This window comes from Natator depressus, chromosome 7, assembly GCF_965152275.1.
Source record: "Natator depressus isolate rNatDep1 chromosome 7, rNatDep2.hap1, whole genome shotgun sequence".
Taxonomy (NCBI): domain Eukaryota; kingdom Metazoa; phylum Chordata; order Testudines; family Cheloniidae; genus Natator; species Natator depressus.
Window position 1 is genome coordinate 111,572,323 of NC_134240.1, and position 24,573 is coordinate 111,596,895.

The 24,573-nt window shown below is 41.7% G+C and overlaps 1 protein-coding gene across 8 annotated transcripts in view; it reads left to right on the plus strand.

Moving 5' to 3' along the window:
* The window catches only part of ABLIM1 (actin binding LIM protein 1), a 311,243-nt gene that overhangs the window by 110,531 nt on the left and 176,139 nt on the right, over positions 1-24,573 (plus strand). The window lies entirely within an intron of this gene.

Sequence of the window (24,573 nt, forward strand, 5' to 3'; positions counted from 1 at the left end):
TTAAGTGAAGCCCAAGTCTGGCATCACAAGTATTGTCTGCTGTTTTTAGGTTTGAGGTATGTTATTTGGGTACTATCAGCCTCTCTCTAGCATTAGGAAGTCACAGATGATATAGTGATCAAATCCCACTTGGGTCAGCTCAGCCCTTCGCCCCTTCCAGCAGAGGTAAATGAAGTATGGTGGAGATTATCATATATGGAGATTGAAATTAAACTTTAAAAACTGAGGTGCTGTCTGGTCTAAAGATGTAGAGTGCTTTTTCGTAGAACTTTCCCTTTTGATGGCTAACGTTTCCCACCTTCATCCCACTGATTCCCAGGTAGCTGGACTCTCCAACCTAGACGTGTTTGCATTTTGTGGGCTGCGTAAATACAACTTGATGCCCTGGAAGGTGCTGTATAAATGACCAACCCTTAAATTTGTATGAAAGAGAAGTGGAGGGGGAATGCTGCTAGAATAATAGGAGAATGCAGTATTGGGTATTATGTTGAAAATGTTCCATAGTCTACTTTGGGGGAAAATCAAGAGATTTAAATTCTAAAGTCCAATGTAATGTTTTATCAATCTTGTTAGTGCTATTTTTAAATACCTAACATGCATTGTTTGAGTTTTAGACTAAAACAAGGGCTAAATGCTCTCTTCTGAGTCCATATGACCAGCTGCCACTGATACCTCTCTGTTACAGATTGCAAACAGTCAGTAGCCCTGAGTATCTTTCCACATTTCCCCCCATTATTTTTCTGCTGTACTATTTCAGACAAATATTCCCACAACTCCTTCCCCCACTTCATCCAGGACATCAGGAGTTGCAGCTACTTTGGAGCTGATTCAAATGCCACTCTGTAGTGTTGCTTGCTTTCGAGATGACATGGTAGTGTAGTGCAGCTGGTACCCTCTCTTCCAGCTTCTGCATGAGTCGTCCTCTCTTTAGCGTGCCTAAAATTCTGCCTGTCTAATGCCTGGGAACCTAATGGTGGTTCATAAACATGCTGGCCAGGAACTGGAGGGGCTGGTTTCAGCTAGAAAAATGCAATCCCAATTCACTGACGTGCGAACCAGTTAGTAACGGTTTATATAAAATTAGCATGCTTCATTATGTTCACAGTGTAGAATGATTTCAGTGTGTGTCTGGTCAGCTCAGATATGTGCATAGAAAAATATTGAGTCCAGGCTGCTATTCTTCAGTCACCAAATGACGTTGGCGGAATTATGATTGACTGACATTACATTTTTGTCCCTCTGAATGTGCACCTGTCTGCTTCCTTTGATCTAGTGTACTTGACACATTGTTACGCTATTTCATTCAAGAACAACTTGCCCTCACAGTATTCAATAACTGGTAAAACAACTTATGTATGCTTCTCAGTCAGTATCTGCTTTTCAGAATATCTACTGGTCACGCTGCAACTTAAAATCCCTACTGTGGAGTGTAACTAGTGTATTAGTTTTGAATCCAGTTTAGTAATATATTTTTCTAGCTAGGAGCTGGCCTATAGAACTAGACTAAGTGTTACAATGTTGAGGTTTGAGACTGAATTTTGAACTTGAGGCCAAGATCCTCAGCTGGTATAAAATGGCCTAGCTCCAATTAGAGCAATGCCAATTCACAGCAGCTGAGGATTTGCCCTGAGGCTTGATGTTTTGGCCAACAGATTCTGGGAGTATCCACGGGTACAACTCCCATTCTTACTTGAATGGTAAATGCCAAAAGATGAAGGGAGGAGTTGACCCTAATGGTATTTTAATTTACGATCCCTATGGGAAGTTATGTGGGATCACATGTCGGGAAGACTCAGGGGAATGGAACTGTGCCTTGATAGGCCAGAGTTGTCCTCTGGAATGACAGTGCTTGATTGAAAAGATGGAAGTTTGATGGAGACTTTAACCCTCAAGTGCCCATCTCTTCAGCCTTAAGGTTTGTGCCTGTCCTGCAGGAGGTCCCTCTGGGTCTCTCTGTGTAATGGTAGGCACAGGTGTCTGGAGGGCTCAGGATGCCTTAAGCTGGGGGTGAAGTGTGTGTGTCAGGGAGTCCCAGCCAACCAAGCATCACAGAAAAAATCAATACATTTCAGCAAAACTTTAATAAAATCTCCATTTGCAGTTTGCCCTTTTTGTCTCGTAAAATATTGCAGGGAAATATGCAGTGCCCTATTGGTTGAGGTGTTGCCAAGTTAATTCATTAAGTTCACTAATCTAATAGCCTTCTATGATGAGATTACTGATTCTGTGGATGAAGGGAAAGCAGTGGATGTATTGTTTCTTGACTTTAGCAAAGCTTTTGACACGGTCTCCCACAGTATTCTTGTCAGCAAGTTAAAGAAGTATGGGCTGGATGAATGCACTATAAGGTGGGTAGAAAGTTGGCTAGATTGTCGGGCTCAACGGGTAGTGATCAATGGCTCCATGTCTAGTTGGCAGCCGGTGTCAAGTGGAGTGCCCCAGGGGGTCGGTCCTGGGGCCGGTTTTGTTCAATATCTTCATAAATGATCTGGAGGATGGTGTGGATTGCACTCTCAGCAAATGTGCGGATGATACTAAACTGGGAGGAGTGGTAGATACGCTGGAGGGCAGGGATAGGATACAGAGGGACCTAGACAAATTGGAGGATTGGGCCAAAAGAAACATGATGCGGTTCAATAAGGATAAGTGCAGGGTCCTGCACTTAGGACGGAAGAACCCAATGCACAGCTACAGACTAGGGACCGAATGGCTAGGCAGCAGTTCTGCGGAAAAGGACCTAGGGGTTACAGTGGACGAGAAGCTGGATATGAGTCAGCAATGTGCCCTTGTTGCCAAGAAGGCCAATGGCATTTTGGGATGTATAAGTAGGGGCATAGCGAGCAGATCGAGGGACGTGATCGTTCCCCTCTATTCGACATTGGTGAGGCCTCATCTGGAGTACTGTGTCCAGTTTTGGGCCCCACACTACAAGAAGGATGTGGATAAATTGGAAAGAGTCCAGCGAAGGGCAACAAAAATGATTAGGGGTCTGGAACACATGACTTATGAGGAGAGGCTGAGGGAACTGGGATTGTTTAGTCTGCAGAAGAGAAGAATGAGGGGGGATTTGATAGCTGCTTTCAACTACCTGAGAGGTGGTTCCAGAGAGGATGGTTCTAGACTATTCTCAGTGGTAGAAGAGGACAGGACAAGGAGTAATGGTCTCAAGTTGCAGTGGGGGAGGTTTAGGTTGGATATTAGGAAAAACTTTTTCACTAGGAGGGTGGTGAAACACTGGAATGCGTTACCTAGGGAGGTGGTAGAATCTCCTTCCTTGGAAGTTTTTAAGGTCAGGCTTGACAAAGCCTTGGCTGGGATGATTTGATTGGGGATTGGTCCTGCTTTGAGCAGGGGGTTGGACTGGATGACCTCCTGAGGTCCCTTCCAACCCTGATATTCTATGATTCTATGATTCATGGTCAAGAAACTTCCTTGATGCTGACTGTGTCCCCAGTCCTGCCTTCTTTTCTGTCCACATCTCCCATTGCAGTTATTTATGCCAGTACCAGAACTGAAGCACTTTAGATGAGATTACTCTTGAAGACTACTCAAACTTCAGCTTGTACATGGAAAGCATCTTCTTGGTCACTTAACAGTTTTCCTTGCATGGAACAAGGTCAAGGTTACAGAACAATGTGTCCATTTAGTCCTTCTTGAGTGCACCTCTCTGGTGAAAAGGTTTTGCCACCTTCACCACCCTCTGAGTGTAATCATGAGTACCTAGCTCTCTTAGACTGGGTCTCCAGGCTGCAGCCTTCTAGTTTACCAACCATGATAAGAAGACAAGCCCAGTTGTGTTTGGCACCTGTTACCCATTTTCCTCCAGGAACCTGTGACCACCAGCTGATTTACAGTAATTCAAAAACAGCTTCTTCAAAACGAAATATTTATTCACCCACAACTCCATAGCAAGCAGAGACAAGGGATAAAACCACAAAATGCCTATATATGAGGTCTTACATACACTTTATTCTTTCCTTGCAAGTTTTGGGTATGTTCCACTCAACCCAGTCATCCCTATTCCTGTCCTGGGAGAGAGACAGTCCCTGCAGCATCCTCTGTATTCCTCTCAGAAATTCACCTCCATCTGCTGCTTGCTCACTTTCTCCCGCCCCCCTTTCTTGTCTCTGCAGGGTTTTTAGTGGTTTAGTGTTCCTTTGTTCCTACGCCCTGATCTGGGAAGAATAAGTCTTGCTATGCTGGCTGGAGCATTTCCCAATTAATAACTCCCCCATTGTTTCTCAAGGAACCGTGGTATTCTCTCTGGTTGTACCTTGTAATAGTTTCCTGTTTGTTTTCCCTATCAGCTTCCTTCAATTTAATTCCATGCAGTCAGGCAGTATAATACCAAACAGTAAAATGAGTTGCATATGATGTTAAGAAAAAATAATACAAATAGCTTCCTCCTCCACAGGCACATTTTATACCTGTGCTCCAGGGACTTTCCAGGTGTAATTCATAAGTTGATTAATGGATTCCAAGGCCAGAAGGAACAACGATTGTGGTCATCTTGTCTGACCTCCTATGTAACACAGGCCATAGAATTTCCCCAAAATAATCCCTAGAGCAGATCTTTTAGGAAAACAGCCAATCTTGATTTAAAAATTGTCACTGATGCAGAATCCACCATGACCCTGGGTAAATTGTTCGAGTGGTTAATTACCCTCACTGTTAAAAATGTACACCCTCTTTCCAGTCTGAATTTGTCTACCTTCAGACTGCATTGAAGAGACCATTATTAAATATTTGCTCCCCACGTAGATACTTACAGATTGTAATCAAGTCACCCTTGCACCTTCTCTTTGTTAAGCTAAATAGATACACTCAAAGAGCTCAATCACAATCGAGATGTTGGTTTTGAGTTATGGATATGGGTCCTGCCTCTTGGTCCTCTTTCTCCACCCAAACAGCCAGGGTGATTGCAGCCAGGCTGTTGTCACTGACAGTTCAATAGTTGGATGTTTTGTAGGTGAACAGTCTCAGTGTAGTCTCTTGACTCTGGAGCTTGCATCCCCAGTTGATATGGCAGACCCTGATTTGGTTGAAGTTTGAGGAGCTATATTTTCTTTTTCACTTGTGGTTTATGCTGTGTCAAATTTAGGCCTGTTTTAATCTGTGGGTTTTGGGTTTTGTCTTTTATGTTGCTGGATCTGCTCATGGAGGTCTCAATAGACACATTTTATAAATTTGTGAAACTAATGTATGTGAAAAGGTGGTCTTATGGTTAATGTAGTATACTGAGAGATGAGGGTTCAATGTCTGGCTCTTTGATAGATTTCCTGATCTTGGGGGAAGTCACTTAATTGGTCTGTCTGCCTTCAGTGGCTCATCTGGATATTTTCCTCCTTTGGATATTAACACTTCCTTTGTCTGTTTTGTCTATAAGAATTTTCTTTGGGGCAGAGAATTACTCTTACTGAGTGTGTGTGAGCAAAGAGAGATACCATCACCACCACAACACTTACAATAATAACTATACCCTAACATAACAGACATCACTTCAAACACTGTAATACCTTACCAACAGTTAAAAAGCAAAGTAAAAGAATGACAGGTGTGTGTGTGTGTGTGTGTGTGTGTGTGTCTCTCACCTTATGGCTTTATCCTTTTAAAATACTATATTTAAAATTTCAACTCTGATGGACAGCATTACGTGTTTTCTTAAACTTTTTTTTTATAGGACCGATTTCACACTGTAGGATAAATGTTACCATCTTGAGAATGGGGCAACAGGCTTTGCACCATCCTGCCATGTTTGATGGATTCCCATGTTTTCTGTAGTGGCATGTCAGCCGTTCTCTCGCATCCCAGCTATATGCTAAAGGGAGCTTGAGCAGATGCTTTGGAGAGAGATGTAGGGAAACCGCCATTTACATCAAGAAATTTGGAGTCGTGTTTGGACTAGCGGGAGGGGATGACATAAAGGTTTTAGTAATTGCATTTGAGACACCTACATTCATGTGTTCGGGTACAGTAATCTGCACTCTCTTCACTTTGGTTGGATTGACACTTGGATGACACTTGAAAAAACTAAGGGCTTTATACATCCCTTGGCATTTCTTAAGACTAAAGTTTCAGGAAGGTGGATTTCTTCTTTTGTTTAAAATCAGTAATTAAAACAAAATTAAACAGCTGCTAAGAAATACTTTTCTAAGGGTAGCTAAGACCTCTGGTATGAGAACTTATTATTTCGGACCATCTTAGGTCTGTCAAGCATAGGGTAGTCAGGAGTTGTTTTTAGGATCAGTGCAAATCAGAAGAGGGAGGGTCTGTAGGGTGACACTGAATGGCACTGGCTGTGTTTTGTTCCCCTGAGGAGAGAGTTGGAGTGAACAGTTTTTGTCTGTGGTCAGTAGCAATCCATTTAGAATCCCTTTGCTATAATTAATATGAAAGGCTGCTCTCTATCTGAACAATACTGCACTGACCATGTCAGTATCCCATTAAGTATGATTAGTCCTTGCCCATTCGTTGATCCTGGGGATCTCCCGTGCTTATTTTGGGCCTGGTTGAGGTAAGCACATGCTTAAGCCCATCTCTGTTCAAAACAGCATGTCTTTAAGTCTCATTGACCTCCGTGTGCTTTAAATTAATCACATGCAATCCTGTCCTACGCCTGTGCTATCCTGATTGGGGGTGTGTATGTGATTTTTGCCTGTTTGTGTAGTTGTAATGTTTTTGCTACTGCCTGCCCTCATTGTTACACATATTTAGAACATTAGCTGTATCCTTGTGTAACTGATGGAGATGATACAAATAATAGGTGGCACTTATATGGCACTAATCGTACAGTGCTATAAACAGGAACAGTTTATTCTTCCCGCCATCCCAGTGATGCACATAATCCTATATTACTGTCCCCATTGTACAGAAGGGGAAAAGCAAGGCAGGGAGGTAAGTGACTTGCTCAAGGCTAAGAAGTTGATCAAACTATATAACATCAACCATTTATAAATGAAATGCTTTTTTAAGATTTATTTTTCTGGGTATAAATCCCCATTACACAATAGTGTGTGTGCATGGTCTAATTGTCCTGGTACTGAAAACAGCATGGACAACAGGCTGGCCGGCCAGATGTGTTGGTGTTCCCAGTGCTGCTCACTTCAGTTCAGCATCACTAATGTTCTAGTAATCCACTCCAGGGAGTCTGAGTTGCTATCTGAACCTAGAGCCTGGTGCACATCAGAGGTTTATTTTGTTTGTTACTAATAGCATCTAGGGGACTTACGCTGTTAGCTCAAGCAGAAACAGGTTCTTTCTGCACTTAGCTCTGAAGCTCCAGCGTTCAAATCTCTCTCCTGCTTCAAGTAGGGTTCATTATATTACAAATAATGCCAATTTTTAAAAAAAGTTCCTAGTATAGATAAGGAGTTACAGAGATCTATAACTTTTATTTATTTAGTATTGAAGAACCACAAAACAAAAGTTGATATGACAGCACGATTTATGAATTAGAGAAGCATAAGTTGGTGTATTTTCTCCCCACTTCCCTCCCCACCCCCTTTGTACGAGGTCATTTCCAAGAAGCATCAGTGTATTTGGTAGTCTGCTTTCTCAGCAGTCATCAGTATTTTCTCAGCATTTGTGTATTTAAAACATCTCACTAAAAACGAATGTGCTCTTTGGAGTCGGTGATATGTATTGCGGAAATGATATTGCATGTTAAGGTCTTGACTTTTACTTTGCAAATGTGCAAAAGATCCATGTTTCAGGAAGGGCTGTTCATATGGCAGGGCCTGTAGAGTAAGCGTGTGCCCTCATCAGTGTTTCACACAGGAGATGGCTGCTAGGGGCAGTAGCCCGTCAGGGGGTTATGTTGTTTTCCTAGAATCATAGCAGTCTAGGAGTGGAAGGGACCTCAGTAGGTCATCTAGTCCAGTCTCCTGCACTCAAGGCAGGCCTATGTAATAACTAGACCATCCCTGACAGGTGTATGTTTGACCTGTTCTTAAAAACCTCCAGTGATGGAAATTCCCCCTCCTACCCCACACCCGGCAATTTATTCCAATGCTTAACTACCTTCATGTCCAACCTAAACCTTCCTTGCTGCAATTTAAGCCGTTGTTTCTTGGCCTGTTCTCAGAGGTTAACAAGGAGAATTTTTCTCCTTCCTCCTTTTAACAACCTTTTATTTACTTGAAAACTGTTTTGTCCCCTCTGTCTTCTTGTCTCCAGACTACACAAACCCATTTTTTTCAATTTTTCCTCATAAGTCATGTTTTCTAGAACTTTAATCAATTTGTTACTCTTCTCTGGATTTTCTCCAATTTGTCCACATCTTTCCTGAAATATGGTGCCTAGAACTGGACTCAGCAATACTCCAGGTGAGGCTTTATCAGCATGGAGTAGACTCGAAGAATTACTGCTTGTGTCTTGCTTACAACACTCCTGCTAATACATCCCAGAATGTTTGCTTTCCTTCCCCCCTCCTCCCCCCCCCACAGTGCTACACCGTTGACTCATTTAGCTTGTGATCCACTATGACCCCAGAACCCTTTCCACAGCACTCCTTCCCAGGCAGTCATTTCCCATTTTTTGTGTGTGCAGTTAATTGTTCCTTCCTAAGTGGAGTACTTGGCATTTGTCCTTATTGAATTGCATCCTATTTACTTCAGATCATTTGTCCAGATCATTCTGAGTTTTAATCCTATCTTCCAAAGCACTTGCAACCCCTCCCAGCTTGGTATAGTCTGACACTGAGGCTAAATCCTGAGAGAGAGATTGGAGCTGAGGGGTAAGAACCTAGATGGACAGATAAATCCACGTATTGTGTGACCGTGTGCCTGGGATGGACCACGCTGAGAATGAGGCATTCAGGGCAGACTGCACGAAACAGGGCAGACAATCTCCAAAAACTCATGATTTATTCTATAATTAGATTCACCAAACCAGTATCAGAAAAACTTCGGTAACACCACACTGGTTAACAAGAAGCCAAACACAGTCCTCTTAAGGCATTCCATTCCTTGGCTCCCATTCAGACAAACAGATCTAATATAGTGAGGGGTTACTGAAAACCCAATTCACTATGTGTGAGGTTCTACTAATCCCAAAGGATCAGACACTTACCCCAGGTCAATATGTATCTCAGATCTTATCCAAGTATCATGCTGTCAGCCAATCCTTACTAAACTAACTAAAGATTTCTTAATAGAAGAATGGAAGAGAGTAATTGAATGGTTAAGGAATCATATACATACAAGTGATTTTCAGTGTTCCTAGATCAGGATCATAACAGTGATGAAATAGGCTGCTGGCTTGCAAAAGTCTCTCTGGTAACTTCCAAAAGATTGGAAGATTCCCAATCCGTAGTTCAAAATACTCCTTTTAGTTGTAAATTCACAGTCCAGAGAATTGGAGGAGTAATGAGGCAAAATGGCGATGTCTCAGGTGTCTCTTGTATCTTCTTCCACGTGCATGGAAATTTAATGTCCCAAACAAAGCCCACAGCCCTTGTGTATGGAAAGTTACTGACAAAGATGGAATCCAAGGTCACATGTCCACATCACATGCCCTTATATGTTTTGCTGAATCACAGGGGTGGCCATTGGCTCCTTGCTGTCTGAGGCATCCAGAGGAAGACTCAGTAAAGAGCTGATCTCCCTTACTAGCCCATCACCAACTGAATGGTCTGTGCACAACTAAATGGTTCATCAACGCTGGGCTGGCTAGACGGGATGTAAAATTACCTTGTGGGTGTCACATAAGAACAAAACACATGAGAGATACAAATGGATATTTGCTATGTATAACTTCAGATACAAAGATGGTACATGCATATAAAGAGGATTATCATGTTTAGCAGATGACAACTTTTCTGTTGATACCTTACATGAGACACTTTTTGTATCAGATTTAGTGCTATTGTGCCACAGTAGTAGCAACAATGCTATAAATGGTCATCTTCAGTAATACAGCATCACATTGTGGGCCCAGCTTCGCTGTTTGGGAAATGGTGGTGTAGCTGACAACTGCTATTGCCTCTTTAAGAGGCTTAGAATGAGGCCTTTAATGGGGTTGTTGGTTGTCGTGGGGCAGAATTTGACCCAGAAATATTTTCTTTTGGTGAGGAAAAATACCTTTTTCAGTTAGGTAGGTTTTTTTGGGGGGGGGGGAGGGTTGTTTTTTTTTATAGACATTCTTATCTATTTCTGTGCAAAATTCCTCCCCTGTTGATGCATGTATTAAATTGTGTCAGTGACATGTCAGCACAAAGATATTGTAACACAGCTGGAAGGCCATTGGGCTAAGGAAATGTTCACCTCAGAAATCTCACTTCAATACTCATGCTTAAAGTTTTATGTTTCGTGCTTCTAAGTACCTTTTTATGCACCTTTCAATCTCTGAAATTCTTTATAGCTATTTTGGAAGCTTAAAAAGAAAAGCTTAAATGATTAAACTGTAATTTAAATTTGCTGCCTTTGAAGGCAAGAAACTAAGTGTGGATACAGTTGTTGTTGATGTGGCTAAGAAGCCATGGCTTGTTTCTCTGTGTTTTGTTTTACACCTGAGTGCTCACATCTTTCATTAGGAGGTTAGAATTTTCATTCTCTTTGGGAAGAGCAATGGCATTTTCTGCTAACATCAGCACTTTCAACATTCTTGCTTTTGTGCATCCACTCAAGATTTCAAATGAACAATTTCTACATCTGTCCTTTTATTCATCACTTTGTATAATATTTATGTATGGACATTATGTGACTCTCACTCAGGATGTTGGTTGGAGCTATTTACTTTTTGATCACTTTGTCTTACATTTTTATTTAGATGACTGATTTGAAATAATTGTGGGTCTTTCTGTGTAGCAGTCTTTTAAAGGAGTTTTATCTAGTGATACTCAGAACCTATCTACATGACTTTTTTGTTTGCTAGCTGCTCGAGCTGTTTGGGTGTTGTGAGGAATACATGTATGCTGGCTTTAACTGAAATGGAAGTCTTGAAGAATGGGATTGATTGCCTCTAAATGCTGTCCTTTTTTTAATAAATCAACTGTATGCAGAGAATTGTCTGTTTAGTGAGAGGAAGACAAAGGAGAATATAAGGGTGCTGAGACAGGCTTTTATTGCATTAGTACTACACAGCCTGGATTCACATTTCAGCTTTTCACCCAGATTGTGTCACGAAGAGTTCAGTGAAAACTACCAAGTCCGACCGTGTCCTAATGCTGAGATGTAGCATCACACTAAATTCAGTTTATGCTCCTGCCCTTTGGTTCAATAACTGTTTATCTTGTAACAAGTCTACTAGAAATTGTGTTGTTTTTCATTCAAACATTGGCTCAGTTGAGTTAACTTTGAGTCGATATCATCTGTTTCATAGCAAGCCTTGGCTTGCAACATACTTTCAGTAAGATCAGTGCCTTTGTATTAGTGATAGTGGTTTTAAAAAAATAAAAACTGCCTTTAGCTTTTCATTGATTTGGCTTCAGGCACTACATGTGAACATACTGCATTAACTGTGTAGTTCTCTGGTTTGTTAGCTGTTTTGTGGAAAAGATTCTTGTTTTTCTCCAGCATTGACTAACATATGTGAAGTATAAAATACTGTAACTGCCTGAAGTCTCTGTATTTACAAGACAAGCCACACTGTAGAATGTACAATTTGGTCACCAGGTTAGACGTTTTCTTAGGAGACACTTCAGGCATTTGTCTTGTAACTAAAACTGTGTGGCCAACAGTGAAATTCCATCATTAATTAAATGAAGCTCGGGGCTATCTGGTCATTTCAAGGTATGTCTCCACGGCATGTTCCTTTCAGCAGCGAATAGAGTACATACCCACGTAGCCCCTCTGGCAGGGGTATAAACAGCAGCATAGGCGTGAGGCACAATTTAGGCAAGAGGAGTAAATACACACCTGAAGGGTGTAGGTATGATAACCTGCACAAGCCGTGCCTCCCTGTCTACATGGCTATTTTTACCAGTGTAGTGTCCCACTGCTGGAGCCTTTCTCCTCTGCAGGGCAGCTCCTCACTGTGGATCCCTTCCCTGCCTCAGGGAAAGGCGCCAGTAGAAGGGAGGCAGCAGAAAGAGGCTGAGCCTTTCCCCGCTGCCTCCCCCTGCCAGAGCCTTTCACTGACACTGTAGCTACACACCACAGTGTGGACACCGTGTGCTTTTCACTGTGTGGTGAGGAGTGACATGTACACTATATGCCACCACAAGTGGTGTGTAGTGTAGATATAGCTTCAGTGAACTAGGAAAGTTTTCAGTAGGGGGCCACTTTCTCAGCTGGTGTAAATCTGAAAATTGATACCAGCACTGGATCTGGACCATGGTCCTCATAAGCTGTATGTTATGATAGATTGCATAAGCATATTACACGACTCAGTTTTCGCTCTGCCGTGTATTTGCATCTTAAAGCATGGGGAACTACCTGTATTAATATCAATAAGACTTAGGGGTAGAATTATCATAAATGTCTTGTCCCACTGAAAGTCAATAGAACTTTGTATTTCTATGTCACTACTCATATACTTTTGACAATCCCCCACTAAAGGCTAGGATCTTCAATAGAGTTAGTTCAGATTTACACCAGTATAAGTGGGATCAGAATCTGGCCTGTAAGCCCCTGTGTGGCCAGATGAGAAAATACCCCATACTGAATATACCTAATTTTCTTAATCTTTTGCAAATCATTTATCAAAAACACCATTGAACTTGTCAAGCAAATTACGCCAGTCACTGCACGCACATATGTCACATTTTTATAAACATTATATAATGGGGTTTAAAATGGGATCAAATGAGTGCTGGGATCAAATAACTGACTTCACTGGAAGGACTCACATGCTTAAAATTTAGAATGTGCAAAAGTCTCTTCGGGCTGAGGCCTAAGACCCTCATTCCACAAGCTGTTGCATGTGGTGGTGTTTGCAGCATAAAGGCCTTAAAAGACACAAGAGGGAAGAAAGGAGGGTGGGGGATGGGTTGTGGGATACAAAGTGGTCAGAGAGAAAATTAACACTTCTTGTTCCATATTTTTAAGATTCAATCAGTATTTAATTTTGGCTAATATATTTTTGTAGAATTATTTATCCCCCTTGACTTTTTACTATTACTGGTGCATTTGATGTACGCTTTTTTTTTTTTTTTTGCTTTTGATAATAATGAACACCAGAGTCTTTTCAGTTTATTCTACCTTTGCTTTACTCTTTATTTAAAGTTACAGCTCACCCCGGTTTTATCCTTGTGATGTGTATACACACATATATATTATTGATATTGATTTTTTAAAAGTGTATTTAATCCTAGACTTTTCAAAATAATTAAGAAGTATGCAGAAGTCTTTTCATCCAACTTTTTCATATAAATTAACAGCTGGGTAGACTGATAAAAGCTATCCACAACTACTTATGTTCTTTTCTTTTCTTTTCTTTTTTTCCTTTATAAACTATCCCAACCTACCATTCTAGCTATCGACGCCTCTTTATCATTATTATCTTCAAGGCCTTGTTTTTCCTTTCGAAAGAGTCTGTTTCTTGGGAGCACGGTACAGATGAGATAATTAAGAACAAACACATCTCTGGGGGGGAGATGTGCTGACATGCAATGTGCTGGCTACTATTTAGGTAATGGGCAGAAGTATCTCAGTTGCTATAGCCTCTGCAATGAGTGGAGAGAGAGTGAGTCAAAACAAAAACAACGAGGAGTCCTTATGGCACCTTTGAGACTAACAAATTGCTTTGGGCATAAGCTTATGTGGGCTAGAACCCACTTCATCGGATGCATGGAGTGAAAATACAGGAGCAGGTATAAATACATGAAAGGATGGGGGGTTGCTTTACCAAGTGTGAGGTCATTCTAATGAGATAAATCAATTAACAGCAGGATACCAGGGGAGGAAAAATAACTTTTGAAGTGGTAAGAGAGTGGCCCATTACAGACAGTTGACCAGAAGGTGTGAATAACAGTAGGGAGAAATTAGTATTGGATAAATGGACACAAATCAGATATTAGGAATGGCAATATACAAAAACCTGTAGGAGAACATTTCAACCTCCCTGGACACACAATAGCAGATTTAAAGGTAGCCATCCTGCAGCAAAAAAATGTCAGGACCAGACTTCAAAGAGAAACTGCTGAGCTTCAGGTTTCAGAGTAACAGCCGTGTTAGTCTGTATTCGCAAAAAGAAAAGGAGTACTTGTGGCACCTTAGAGACTAACCAATTTATTTGAGCATAAGCTTTCATGAGCTACAGCTCACTTCATTGGATGCATAAAGTGGAAAGTATAGAAGATCTTTTTATACACGCAAAGCATGAACAAATGGGTGTTTACCACTACAAAAGGTTTTCTCTCCCCCCACCCCACTCTCCTGCTGGCAATAGCTTATCTAAAGTGATCACTCTCCTTACAATGTGTATGATAATCAAGGTGGCCATTTCCAGCACAAATCCAGAGTTTAACAAGAACGTCTGGGGGGGGGGAGGTGGGGGGGTAGGAAAAAACAAGGGGAAATGGGTTACCTTGCATAATGACTTAGCCACTCCCAGTCTCTATTCAAGCCTAAGTTAATTGTATCCAATTTGCAAATGAAATCCAATTCAACAGTCTCTCCCTGGAGTCTGGTTTTGAAGTTTTTTTTATTGTGATATCTCAACTTTCATGTCTGTAATCACGTGACCAGAGAGATTGAAGTGTTCTCCGACTGGTTTATGAATGTTATAATTCTTGACATCTGATTTGTGTTCATTTATTCTTTTACGTAGAGACTGTCCAGTTTGACTAATGTACATGGCAGAGGGGCATTGCTGGCACATGATGGCATATATCACATTGGTGGATGTGCAGGTGAACGAGCCTCTGATAGTGTGGCTGATGTTATTAGGCCCTGTGATGGTGTCCCCTGAATAGACAGGGCCTGTTTTTTCCTACCTCCCCCCCCTCCCCCCAGACGTTCTTGTTAAACCCTGGATTTGTGCTGGAAATGGCCCTCCTTGATTATCATACACATTGTAAGGAGAGTTATCGCTATAGATAAGCTATTACCAGCAGGAGAGTGGGGTGGGGGGAGAGAGAACCTTGTAGTGGTAAACACCCATTTTTTCATGCTTTGTGTGTATAAAAAGATCTTCTATACTTTCCACAGTATGCATCCGATGAAGTGAGCTGTAGCTCACGAAAGCTTACGCTCAAATAAATTGGTTAGTCTCTAAGGTGCCACAAGTACTCCTTTTCTTTTTGCTGAGCTTTAGTTCATTTGCAAATTTGACACCATTAGCTCAGGATTAAACAAAGACTGTGACTGGCTCGCCAACTACAAAAGCAGTTTCTCCTCCCTTGGTGTTCACACCTCAACTGCTAGAAGAGGGCCTCATCCTGTTATCCCTAGCCTAATTCTTGCTTGCATATTTATACCTGCCTCTGGAAATTTCTACTACATGCATCCGACGAAGTGGGCATTCACACACAAAAGCTTATGCTCCAATACGTCTGTTAGTCTATAAGGTGCCACAGGACTCTTTTTGCTCCTGGTATTGCGGAAGTTAAGTTTAGGTTTTGTAATGACCCAACCACTCCCAGTCTCTATTTAGGCCTAATCTGATGGCATCCAGTTTGCAAATTAATTCCAGTTTTGCAGCTTCACATTGATGCCTGTTTTTGAAGTTTTTTGTTGAAGAATTGCCACTTCTATTATTTTTCCTCCCTTGGTATCCTGCTGTTAATTGATTTATCTCGTTAGACTGACCTCACACTTGGTAAACTGACCCCCATCCTTTCATGCATTTATACCTGCTCCTGTATTTTCACTCCATGCATCCGATGAAGTGGGTTCTAGCCCACAAAAGCTTATGCCCAAATAAATTTGTGAGTCGCTAAGGTGCCACAAGGACTCCTCGTTGTTTTTGTTGATACAAACTAACACAGCTACCACGCTGAGTCAAAACAGAACCATCAGTTTTTATGCTGTGATCATGCCCATAAGTCACCTCTCTAGCTATCGATAGAAGCCTTGAGAATAGATAACTTAGGTGCACTTCATTAATTCTAGTGGGCAAACTGAGACTGACAGAACATGTGTTATGGCATTAATGAGAAAAAGTGCTAGTTATTCTCAAGTCCCTTTGCTAAACAGTTGCCAAATTATTCCCAACCCTTTTTTGCTAAGGAATTGACAAGTTTCCTTTTACAGGATTAGGCTAGAATAGATACGACTTGTGCCTCCCATATCTAGATGGGTAACTCAAATGACTCACCTCATTCTCTACTTTGGCATATGCTACATGATTGCCAGAAACTGGGAGTGGACACAGGAGATGAATCACTTGATGTTGAGTTAAAGGCTTCCTTTCTCTATAAAGAAATCTGTTTTTCCTCTGATTCCAAGTTTTGAAGTCAAGTTTTATAAATGTGGCACAATAGGTCATGTACTGTATTAAAGGCTTGTTTTGTTTCATAAAAATACATTTTATCTGCTATTTTGTGTTTAAATTCTAGTTACCACCCTAATGCAGCTTGACACAAATCCTGAACAAAATTAATATTTAGTAAATAAGCCATATATCAGTCACCATTTTCTAACCTACTAAAACTGTACAGTTAATAAAATTATAGATTAAGCTAAATAATTGCTTAAATAAATGTATGTAGTTATAGTGTACCCTCCTAGGTAGCGCACATTCCAGATCTAGTGTGAAGGCTCTGTTTAGTTGTAAATCAACATGTTTTAGCTGTTATAGCAACCAATGAGAGTGCACCATTTTTTAGGAAAATAAATGAACTACCAATACAAACGTTGATTAAAATCGAGGCTTTCCTTTAGGTGACTTAAATCCTTATTTAAATCAATCCACCTTGCCTTGCAGACTGGAAGAGTGTGACTCTGTTTCCTGCCTGCCAAGCTGAGTCTGCCAATGTGCAAATATGTCTGAATCTGGAAAATGACCAAGTGCTAATGAGGCTCAGACAAAAGTCAATACTTTCTAAAGCACAGCGGGTCCAGATCCTGCTCCCCTTCAATTGCAGTTTTGCCATTGACTTCAGTGGGGAGCAGGATTGGGCCCAGTGTGTTTGCTGTGACCTCGCCTTTAGCGCATCCTCCTAGTGAGACGTTTCCCAGAAGCGTCTCTCTGATTTGTGGTAAAGAGCCAAGCTCTTCTGTGGTTTGCAGCAGAGGTATGGAGCTCTGCCAGCAGAACCTGCAGTTGAGTCAGCATTCATCAGCATGGTGCTTTGGTTTCCAAAACAGTCTTGCATTAGGAGCAAGGTTCAGGCACAGAAATATCGAGTGGCTGCCGTTTTTGTTTTCTTTTTTCAGGTTTTTTTTTTTATCTTAGAAATGTTACTGTTCAAGTAATGGCTGTAATTTCCAGTTGGGGGTAGAGTGGGCTAAACAGTGACTGTCCTTGGCTAAGACAGTGATACACACAATGGCCATTGCCCTTTTTGTCCCAGGAGCTGCTTTTCAGAAGGCAGCAGTGACATTACAGATTTAAAACTCCCACAAGAAATGTCCCTTTATTTTAGGAACGTTAGGGTGACCATATTTCCCAAAGGGAAAATGGGACACCCCACGGGGCTGGCCTCAGCTATTTTGCCCGAGCCCACCAGCCCAGCTGCTCGCCTGAATCTCTTCCCCCCTCCTCCCCCGCCGCCCGCCCCTTCCAGGCTGTTTCTGGTCACTCGAATCCTGCCTGCCCTCTGCATGCTGGAACCCTTTTTCTTCCCCTCCCCTGATGGAGCCCTGTTTCCTCCCCCCCACCCTCCCCGTGCAGGACTGGCATCACTGCTCACCTCTTCACATTCCCTTGCACCGCACCCCTAGGGCGACCATATTTCCCAAAAGGGAAAATGGGACACAGCCTGGGCTAGCCCAACTACCCTCCTCCCCAACCTAGGGCTAGCGTAAGCAGTTGGCTTGAGCTGCACTCATGTGGGGCTGGCCCGTCCCACTCTCCCCAATCCCCCTCCCTCCTCGGCCCGAAACGCTCACCCACCAGGCCCAGGAGCCACCTGCCTGTGTGGGGCCAGCCTGTGCCGTTCACACCCTCGGCCCATGCTCTCATCTGAGCCCTCCCTCCCCCCCGCGTGGGCTGGCGTTGCCCTTCCGTTCCCCCACACGTTCCTCTATGCCCCGCTAGGAGTTGCCTCCCACCCCACTTTTTTTGGCAAAACTGGGCGTTTGTCCCATTTGCTCTTGCCAACTGATCATCACCAAAAAAGTTGGGATGGCCAGGACAGGGCTTAAAAAAGGGACTGTCCCAGCCAAAACAGGATGTATGGTCACCCTAAGGAACGTGCTTTAGTCAAGTGGAAGTTGTGTTATCAGTCTCTGTCTTTGGAACAGTGTGTTGGGAGATGGGCATTGCCACTTCTTTTAAATTAGGTCTCTCTCATAGAGCCGACTTTAATATTACTTCCAAAGGGCTGGATTCTGAACTGAGTTACTCTGTTGCAAATCTAGACCAGTGGAATTACTCCAGATTTAGGCCAGTGTAGCACAGATACAAAATGCAATAAAATATACATTACCAGATCATGACTAAGATGAGGTTTCCTTAAAGAATAGCAGGTGGCTGGAAAATGCACCCAGCTAGTGAGGTTACTGTAAAGCAAGACTCCAAACACCAAGTGGTTGCAGCACTGGAGGATTCTTGTCTCCTCAAATAACTGTGGCACCTGATGTGTGTTTCCACTTAAAAATGGTGTAACTGATTTTTCTGAGTAGGAAAAAAGAGCCCAGGTAAAGGGGGCAGCAGGACTGTTGTGTGTCCTGTTCATAGCATGGACACTCAAAGGGCTAAGTGAGCTATTTGACAGACAGTGTACCTATGTGGCTTGTTGACTTAGTGGAATCCTGTACTAAACTAAGGGACAATGTCTTAATTAACTTGGTTTGTTAAAAAGCCCAGGAACTTAAATTAATTTTGTCTTGGACAGTTCTTCTGCACATAATTTTGGCTTCAAATCTGGTTCTTTATAAAGGAAATGGCCCTGTTGCTGTTTCCAGCACACAATTTAACTTCCAAAATTGTATCTGCCCTACAAACTAACAAGAAACATTATTGAAAATTTGTTTTGGTGATCTCTTGTTTGCATGGATTGAATTTAGAGCAAAGCTGGAAGCACTGTAACAGCTAAGACTTCAATATATACAATGTAGGCTTCACAGTTAAGCTTGAAAAAGATAAATTTAGCTAAATAGTCAAAGAAATACTCACACATTTTTGATCACTGTATTACTAGCATTTCTTTTAGGGCTTTTCTACACACAAGTTGCACTTGTTCAACTAAATCTAGTTTTTAAAAGTCTGGTTAGTTAAACTGGTGCAAACCCCTATGTGGAATCTTACACTGATTTAAAACTGGGTGTATCAGTTTTGCCTCCTCCATTAAATGTACTGATGAGCTAAATGGGTATATCAGGTTTCAACTGAGTCAAGTATCAGCACAGACTTGCTCTGGCTTAGTTACCTCAGTATGAAATTACACTTTTAGTTACACTGATGCAACTTTGTCTTAGTGTCAGTGAGTACTTGAATTTCATTAATTTCACACTAGCTCTGTGGTATGTATGCACGTTATTCTTTGTATTGCAGTAGCATCTAGAACACCCAGTCCTGGACCAGAACCCCATTGTGCAAGGTGCTGTACAAACAGAACAAAAAGATGGCTGCTGCCATAAGATGCTGATTACCATATGCTATACATATGGGAAGCTTTGTGTTAGACTGTCTTTCATCTCACAAAATCCTTCTGTTTATATATGCTTTATCTGTTTGTTTTTTAATTTGGTAAAAAATATTTTAGAGAAGTGTTTGAGATGTTTACAGATTTTTTTTTTTATTATAAGACTTTGCATATTATTCTAAAGCAGGTGATACTCCTAGTTACTGGGAAATGGCAAACTTGTAATTGCCTTCACGATGATGTGGCTTTCTTTCACCTCTCCAGAGGTTTGCAAAGATCTTCTAAACAAGGGGCTTGATTCAGGCCTGGGTGGTTCTGGCATTTGCTAGCATAGCCCAGGGCAAGACCTCCTTCTGCTGAAAAGTCTGTCCTGAGCTGGCCAGCACCATGCCTAGGGCTTGTCTGACTAGAAAATAAGGTAGTGTTCGAACATAGCCTTCAGGAGCCTGTCTGGGCTGATGCTTTAAAGTAATGTGAATTAACATGATTCTCAAGGTCGTGGTCTAACACAGCCTTATTTTCTAGTGAAGAGCATCCCCAAAAATGGATGGGGAAGGGGTACGACCATGTTTACTATCTGAGTTACTTAAATGGCCCCCATCACCCTAGTGTCTGAGTGTCTCACAATCTTTAATGCATTTTGCCTCACAATACCCCTGTGAGAGACAGTGCTGTTATCTCCATTTTACAGCTGGAGGACTGAGGCACAGAAAGGCTAAGTGCACGAAATCAAGGTCATGCACGAAATCAAACCCAGATCTCAAGTCTTAAGCTGGTGCCCTCACCACTGGGCCATCCTTCCTCTCTTGGTGACTAGATTAGCAGAGCCTTGACCATGGGTTTTAGAGCAACTCTCTGGCCCCATCCCTGCCAGGGCAAAAATCCAGAGGGTAAATCATTTCTGGAGTAGAGGTGTCCTTGCTGATATAGGTGGGGCTTCCAGTGCCAGGCTGAGATGTCTGCTAAACCCTGCTCAGGGGCCCCACTGCCAAATCAGCCTCCAGCTTACAAGTGTCCAATAAACTTGTACGTAATCATTTTTCTGACTGCAGCTGAATGTTCGTCATAAACCTGTTTTTAAAGGGGTCTGCAGTCAGGAGTAGTTTCATGACCATTCTCCCGCATGGTGTATCACTCTTTCTCTTCCCCCTACCCCCCTTTTAATTCCCTATCATGTGCTCGCTGGTGAATGTGAAAAGAATCACCTCTGGCACTGAAACCTTTGCTGTGTAATATAGATATCCAAAAGGAAAAGCTTGCAAGTGACTCCTTGGGAAGGAGCAGCAGTTGGTTGTTGAACCTCGATACCAAAGCGAGAGCTGATGCCAGTATGATGGGCACTGTAATTTGCTCCATCAGAGAGCACAGATTGGACCTGGCAGCTGAGAGCATTGTGTTAACTTAAATGGCCCTGAAAGGCAAGCCGTAATGAGAAAGTTAACTCGTTACTGTCAATACAATATTGATTCCCAGTTTTGGCCCTATTTGCCTTTTATTTCATTCCAAATATGGGGCAAAACTCTTGTCTCAGATGCACAAGGGGGATCAGGACTCTGGTGTGCACAGAATTTATTAAGGAGTTAGAGCAGAATATTGTGGGGCGGGGGGTTACTAATGGGAGCTTTGCTATTATCTTCAACCATACAGATCAGAGAGGCAAGTTTTGCTCATAGTATTTTAAAATAATACAAGGCAGGAGTTTCTAATAGGTTTGGATTTTTCTTCTTCTATTGTGCTGCTTAAACTTGTAAGTAAGTTAATACAGGTTTCAGAGTAGCAGCCGTGTTAGTCTGTATCCGCAAAAAGAAAAGGAGTACTTGTGGCACCTTAGCGACTAACAAATTTATTGGAGCATAAGCTTTCGTGAGCTACAGCTCACTTTAAGTTAATACACTATTTAATAGTCTTGCTTGGAAGAATAACCTCTGCTCTTCCACTCCAAAAATAGTATTGCATTACAGATTAGGAGAGGTTCACTCAAGGCAATGTACTTATGGGTTCTTATTTAGAAGTAACTGCTAATTAAAATATTAGTTGGTATCCCCCTCTGTGTTCTGCTTACTCATGTGAATTGAATCACAGTTCTAGGGATATAGATGAGATGATATGTACCACAGAGGAAGAGGTAAAGCTTCATATTTCAGTCAAGGAATCCAGGCAGCTAAGCTTTCTCTAAATGTTTTAAATAGAAAAACTGCGCTAACCAAATGACAGCCGCTGAATTATAAGTTTAGCTGAATTTGAAGATATAAATTGTTGCCTGAAATACGTGATTTCCTTTAGGTTCAGTACTGTTTTTCTTTCTGTTTACTATGTATTGCCCACCAAATGTGCAGAATAGATAAACTGTACAAAATAGTGAAGTTTCTTCCACAACAAATTTATGCTCTAAAGATATGAGCACGTACAAAAAAGAATAAAACAGAGTGGCTTTATAGCAAAAGTACCTGATGAAGTGGTAGGTAAATTTCCAGAAGTTTATTGAAGGAAGAGGGGGAACTTGCATGGCAAATACTAGATGGGAGGCTGTGGTGACTGTAAACAGTGGTGCGAAGGAAGGTGCAAAGTTTAGAGTGAGAGAGAGTGTCAGAGCGTGATCAGGAAGGATGTCTGGCAAGCTGTAGGGCGAGGGAGTAGGAGGAGTTGAGAGCAGAGCAGTGGGAAAGGGTCTGAGAGCAATGGGCTTAGTACTCAAAGTGTATGGTGCTGAATATGCCACGAATACGTACCCGATAGAACTTTATCTAAATGGCAGCAGAAGGCAATATGGAGATTCAAGGAACGTAGAAACACAGAGCATGTATGTGTTATCCAAAAAATATATTGGTGAGCAATGTCACTATTTTGAGAATAGTATAATGAGCACAACTTTCTGCTAGTAAAAGAAGAAAAATCACAGGCATTGTTTGAGGCACCACTAACTACCTCAGATAACACAAACTGAGCCAAATTCTGTATTGATTTATCCCATGCAGCCATGCTTTTCCATTACAGTCCTTGAGGGGTTTATTGGGTACTTAGCCTCATTCCAGACAGCTCTTAAGTGAAAGTTAAACATTGCCGGTCAGAAGTAAAATATGGAGCAGTCACGGTTTTATTAGCACAGTAAAGTGTGGATATAACACTGATGAGATCTTTACTTCTGCTCCTGTTTAGAAGCTACTCGTGGTACTTACTGAAGTTAAGAATTTAGGGCAAAGTGGAATGTCTGTGTGAGCAAAACACAGAATACTCTTCCCCTTATCACTGTTCTTTCCCAACCATTCCGTGAGTCTATGCTTGGGAATTGTGCTGAAAAGTGTAGATATTGCTTGTTGGTGCTCCAAGTTCTCTTCTGGCTACTTTGCAAGCTTAAATTGAGGATGAATTTGCCCACTTCTATCCTCTATAGCAGTGGTTCCCATACTTTAACAACCTGTGAACTCCTTTCAGTAAAATGTCAAGTCTCGCGATCCCCCTCCTAAAAATGAATATTTTCAGGGATTTTCTCCTTTACCTGAGTAAATTATAAAAGCAGTGATCTTGGAAATATAAAATTTGTTTTTATGATATGCTTATTACACACTATTAATTATTTTATCTTTACAGTATTTTTATATTATTATGAAAATGGCAACACTCTTCCAAGATTTTACTTTCGTAGCTTGTATCACTTTGAATAAGCCTGATATAAGACAGGGCTCCTAGGTTTCATCAAGAAGTATCAGATGTGAAACAGCATGAAGGTATTTAAGAAGCCAACTCAGAGTTCCTCCTACACAAGCATTCAGGTCTTGAGCAGTCCAGGCAAACAACGCATGTTACAACAAAGCTTAAACTTGTTCTTCATAATAATTTTAAAAACAATACTAGCTGCCTATTTAATTTTAAAAACAGCAAAAAATATCCACTTCCCTTTCCATTTCTTGTAAGGAGTCTTGAAGTTTAAATCTCCTCAGTGTGATAGATTTGCTTGCTTTGATCTGCTTAGCTCTTGGAAGTCCAGGGGCTTCGGACTGCTGGCCCTGTGCTGGCTGGGATCCCTAGGGACAGCTCTATCCGCCATTAGAGAATTTTTTCCCAAGAACCCACTGTAACATTTTGCAAACCCCCAGGGGTTCACAAACCCCAGTTTGGGAACCACTGCTCTACAGCATTTCCTAAGTCTGGCTTGTTCCTTTACGCACAAGAGCTACATTCTGTTGAAGTCAACAGGAGTAAGAACAAGCCAGATGGCTTCCGTTTATTCTTCTAACTTCAGACACATGTTTCTGTGCTTGCACTCTTGTATACAGTAGCAGGGAGACTCCAATTTTTCTGTGCATCACATCCCTCCCTAGGACTCTAACTCCTCACATCAGATAGGATTCTAATGCAGTAAGTAGTACTTAAACCCAAGTAGCTGTGTTGATTTGACTTCCCAAATTTGCATTGTGTTTCTGTTCATTCTGCTTGGGTTGGGTTTCCTGTTCAGGTTATGCATGCTGCCCTGCTTGCTTGTTGTATGCCTTCATGCACACTGGGTATGCCCTCTGGAACTGTAGGCAGTACTTGTGGAATCAGTGACAGGGAGAGTGACCAAAATCACTAATGACAGGTTTCAGAGTAACAGCCGTGTTAGTCTGTATTCGCAAAAAGAAAAGAGGTACTTGTGGCACCTTAGAGACTAACCAATTTAAGGTGCCACAAGTACTCCTTTTCTTTTTGCAAAATCGCTAAGGGATTTGTTCTCTTTCTATTTCCCTGCCTGTCTCAGTGCGATAAGGCAGATATTGTGCATGGCTTAAAACACCATTTTATGGAAAGGGTACAGATGCACAGAATCTCTGTTAACATATTAATTTGTTGTATGGGTGTACAATGTAATCTAATGAGAGATTATATACCACTCACTGGTGGCTGAGAGCATAGATCTATGAAGGGAGGAAAACCCTGTAGTCCTTTTCTGACAATGATATATTTTA